General features: G+C 29.9%; 1 long non-coding RNA gene across 1 annotated transcript; it reads left to right on the forward strand.

The window, feature by feature from the left end:
- Positions 1 to 3,866: 3,866 nt before the first annotated feature.
- Positions 3,867 to 5,201, forward strand: LOC124887334. Its single transcript, XR_007044849.1, has 2 exons — positions 3,867 to 4,672; positions 4,744 to 5,201. It is a non-coding gene; the product is annotated as an uncharacterized LOC124887334 (long non-coding RNA).
- Positions 5,202 to 5,402: the final 201 nt, after the last annotated feature.

Genomic DNA, 5,402 nt, shown 5'->3' on the forward strand with positions numbered 1-5,402 from the left:
TGTTTAGGAGATGAAACATGCATTTCTTTGATAACCATATTTCATACCCTTTGTGACCTACCCTTGTGCATAATCCTAGTTAGCCCCGTTGAGCCTTTAGCCTACTCTTTTATAGCCTCATATGTAGCTTATTTCCCTTCTTTGTTTGACTTAAAATTTATCCAAAGATCCTATGAGCTATATTGAAAACTTAATGAGTTAAGGAGTGTGAAAAACAAGAAGAAATGAGGTGAAAGTGAGACCCCTTGAAGTAGCTATTAGTGAGTAAATTGATTTGTTGTGATTGGGAGTTGTGTGATAAAAAGAAAGAAAAGTTTTCATAATTGAATAAGATATGAATAGAAAATACTCCTACTGCATTGTATGTGAACTAGTTTAATGAGATAGGGCAAAACAAAATATGAGTATGATGGTAGATGAGGTGTAATATTGGTTGTTAGAGGTGAACTGAATGAAAATTGGGAAGTATTAAAGTGTTTAGGGAAGATATTCATTATTACTAACCAGAATAGTTCCTACTCATCTCTTAGCCTATATTACAACCTATAAAGACCTATTTGATCTAGAGCTTTAACATTCTGATATTAGTGGAGTACTACACTAAGGGAAAGCCTATGGGTCATCTTGTATAACTTGTGAATTCTTTGTAAGAGTGACTGTAACTTGATTCTTGTACCCATTGTCTGATAAATTGCATCTGCATGAGTGATTATAGGTAACTCTCTAGTTGTTAGGGCACATATTTAATAATAATTGGGTGATTTGATTGATCTCTTTGATTGAGTGATATGCATGAGTTTTGCAAACTTTGTGAGTCAATTCTTGAGGTTAGGATGTGTTGAAGTAGTATTCTTGAGCATTCACTTGTGTATAACATGCTTAAGGCAATAAACTTGTGAGTTCTGTAGTCATTAGATCCAATCGTAGACTAGACAGTAACTCAGGAGGGGCCCTTACTGGTGACCCTACGACTCGTACCATACAACTCGTATAGAGCCTTGACAACTAATTGAGTCTAGTCGTACTTAGAACAGACATCTTAGGTAACCTCACTGGTTGCCTTATGATTGGGGTCCTACAACCCATAATGACACCTTACGACTCATGAGGTAAGTAGTAGGTTGGGCAGTAAGCTCAACTCAAAAATTTTCAAGGGCCCAAATTTTTGGGGTGTTACAGTTTGCCATGAATATATTTTCACCAACTTGAGCCAGAGCATATGATGCAAATAGTTTTTTATTGGCACACATGTGGTGGAAGACGCCGGAATCAATCCACCACTCTCTGGGATTTCTAATTAGATGATATTCCAAAAGCATAGCATAAAATTGTTCATTTTTTCTTTTACTCAGCCATGTTTGTTTGATTCTTTTTCTTGCCAACTTTGCCACGATGAAGCACTTTTCGTTGAATTTCTTCTTAGAGAATTATCTTGTTGTCTTGATGCTTTTTTTCTCTTCTTTGATTTAGTGGGATCATCTTACGCAATATTTGCTCCATTCATTATAAAATTCCCACGAGACCTCTTTTCTGATGTCTTATTATCCACTTTAATCCCCATCCAAGTGCACGCATAGGTCTCATTTTCGTTCTCAAACAGTGCCTCAAAGGGTTGTGTACCTTCGAGGTGCATTGTGACATGCGTCCGCAAATGGAGAAATTTCAAATTGAATTTTTTGATCTTTAACTACCAAGCTTTAAATAAACTAGTTTAGTTGTACGTGCCTCGCACATGTACCTTACTTTAATAAATATAAATATTACACTAAATAGGATAATTATTTAAATAATAAAGATGAATAAAATAATTAAATTCAACATCTTTTGAATATATAAAGATGGAGAATTTATTTAACTAAATCTAACCTTTACCAAAAAAAATTCTCAAAGCCGATCAACATTCATCTATCATCTATAAACTGCAATAAAATAATATGATGAGACATCAAAACAATACAATTAAATCTACCTTTACACAAATAATTCCTCAAAGTTATCCGACACTCATCTACCACCTATAAATTATATAAGACGATAATAGAGATACCAAAATAATACAATTAAACCTAATATGCAAAAATTCTCAAAGTAGAAATATCAAAGAAATACAATTAAACCTAACTAACCGACATTTATATTCCACCGGTAAACTACAATAAAACAATACAATAAAAGAGATATCAAAACAATACAATTAAACTTAAATTTTATAAAATAAATTTTGTAAAGTCAATTAACATTCATCTACCACCTGTAAATTTAAATAAAATAATACGATAATAATTTACATGGATTAAACCTAATTAAATGTTGGTTTACTTAGGTATCAATTATACTGTAAATTTATTTAATTTATAATTAAAAGGATAAAAATAAAGAAAAATAAAGTATGACTATTAAAAAAGAAAGATTGTCTACCAAATTATAGTCTCTTTGATTAGAACAAATTTTGAATGACATTCTTGAGATCATAATTAATTATCGACACAAAACACAAAAATCATTAGTTTCTTTTCCTTTGAGCTTTAGCTAATTTGAAAAATAATGTGATCTCAAAATTAAATTTAAGTTTAATTCTATTATGCGTAATAATTGACGGTTGTTGAAAATTTAAGTCATTGAGTTTAATCATATAAAATTTTAGATTTAGACAAATGAATATAATATAATCAATGGTATATATATATTACTTACCAGTCATAATGTCGGAGATTAATAGCAACTTCAATAAATCATCAATTGTTGTCGAAAGAAAAATCACCACAATCCATGAATTATTTGCCACAAGTAATTCTAGATAAATATAAACTACCACGAATTCAAATAGACAAAAGAAAAATTTAATAATTCTATTATTCTAAAAAAAAAAGGTTCACGTCAACTGCAATGACAACAAAGAAGTTGTTTATAACCATAAGAGTTCTTATTTTTATCATTGTAAAGTTTCCATATATGTATTTAATTTAAAGGAAAATTTTAATGTTTGTTTTTGACTTGGACTACATTAAAATTAATCACCACAATGTTTGAATCAAATTATGGACTTCCTACATGTAGTAATAGATTTTGGCAAATTATGGACTTCCTATATTTATAGTTTATTAAAATAAATGAATACAACAAAGAAGTTGTTTATAACCATAAGAGTTCTTAATTTTATCATTGTAAAGTTTCCATATATGTATTTAATTTAAAGAAAAAATTTAATGTTTGTTTTTGACTTGGACTACATTAAAATTAGTCACCACAATGTTTGAATCAAATTATGGACTTCCTACACGTAGTAATAGATTTTGGTAAATTATGGACTTCCTAGAGTTATAGTTTATTAAAATAAATGAATATTCTATTTGGATTTTTTGGATTGTCCTTTTTTAATTAGGAATGGTAAGTTTTCTTTAGATGGTGGAAAAAGAATTCTATTTTTGTAAAGAATTTTTTTTTTATAATATAGTAAATATGTAAAATTACTAAAATAATAAGGATAGGTTAAAAGACTATTTTGTATAAAACGGAGACTTTTAATGAAGGGCAAAAAGTTTAAATCAATGAGATTTGTTTTCTTCTTATCTCACTATTCAAATGAAGGAATGCTTCTTAATTTAAGCACAAAAATATTTCTTTCTCTTACCAATATGGGAGAAACACTCTTTTATAAAGTGAACTCAAATTTTCATTTTTTCCCTCATTTTTGATTCACTTTCATTAGTTAGAACCCAACAAAACTTTTATGTTGAATACACATTTGCACTTACTGGAGATATAAAACTCCCAATATGAAGGATTAGATGGTCTATCGACTAGATATAATCCATCATTTGACTGATTTTCGCGACAATAAGAAGGTGGTTTATGTCATGTTGTTCTTTATATCATGTTGAAGAAGAGCCTGGACCTTATATGGAGCATTAGTATAAAAACAAAACCTTTATGAAGGCTTAGTCACTTTATACAACCAATATCCAATATGAAGATGTGTTCTGAGAAAAACAATCCAAAGTTTGAGCCATATGAACCTAAGAATATACCTGACAGACCTGTAAGAAATAGAAGAAGAGGCAAATATAATCAAAGAAGAAATATAAAAAGCTGTCCAAACAAGAGGTGAAGATAACATATTTCAAGTGTCATCAACAAGGCCATAACAGAAGATATTGTAATGTAAAATAGTAACTTTTAACTTGATTTTAGAAGTTGATTTCATATTAATTTTTTAATTTATTTACTATTTTGTATGTGTTTATAGATTCCTAATCCAAATGCAAAAGTACATAGCTAAGGATTTCAGCCTAGTGATCATAATTTACAAGGAAATTGCTAGCCTAAAAGCTTCATCCAACTTGCACCTTTAACCTCAAAAAAATCAGAAAATGTAGCTCAAGTCAACTTGCACTAACAAGCTCAATCAAGCTGCATCTTCAATAATAATTTATGGTGATACAAGCAGAGTTAGGAGCTTAAAGGCACTTGCAAGATATAACTTTTGTGGTGATTCAAGGATACATGTTACAGAAGGAATCAATAGTCAACTACCTCCTAAAATAGAGAAACTGTTGGGCAAAAGAGGGGAAGAGTTGAAACAACAATAAATGTTGATTGTGGTGGATCTAAAAGGTCAAATAATGCTGGATTTGAAATGTACACAAGTCTAAGGGGAACCCAACTACTGAATGTAAGTTAACTCAAATATTATTTTTTTTAATAGGACAGTGTATATACTAATTATTGTTTTAAAAAAAATAGCATGGAACATCAAGTCAAAGGATCCTATAAAGTAGTACAAATTACAAGGATGCAAGTTCTACAGGTGTTGATCTTGATTTTAAGCCAACGAACTTAAAATGAAAAAATAAAGATGTTGTCACCACCAATCAATTGCAGAAAATGGCAAACACACATAAAAAAGAAATAGTCAAGAAGAAGTAGTATATTTTGATGGTGTATTGTGATTTTCTTGTGTAACATATGGTACCAAACAATCAATTTATGTTGTGCTTTAAATCTGCTACTAATACATAGCACAATTTAGTTCTTTAGTTTAAATCTGCTAGTGTATAGCAGTATACAATTTGATTGGTTAAGACAATATGAAGCATGTTTTGTATGTACATTAGTGTTACAGCATACTTATAAAGTTATTGTTGGTGTTACTTTGAGCTCAGTATAGAGCATATTTATGAAGTTGTTGTTGGTGTTGCTTTGAGCTCAATATAGAGCATACTTATAAAGCTGCTGGTGTTGCTTTGAGCTTAATATGAAGCATGTAATAAGTTGTTGTTGCTGTTGTTGCTTGTCTACTTTGATATCTTATTCTACTATAAATTGTGTGACTACAAATTGACGATAAATAAATATTTTATTTCATCAAATGTAAGAAATATTACAAGGCCAAGATTACATCA

The sequence above is a fragment of the Capsicum annuum genome, chromosome 9, assembly GCF_002878395.1.
Source record: "Capsicum annuum cultivar UCD-10X-F1 chromosome 9, UCD10Xv1.1, whole genome shotgun sequence".
Lineage (NCBI taxonomy): Eukaryota > Viridiplantae > Streptophyta > Magnoliopsida > Solanales > Solanaceae > Capsicum > Capsicum annuum.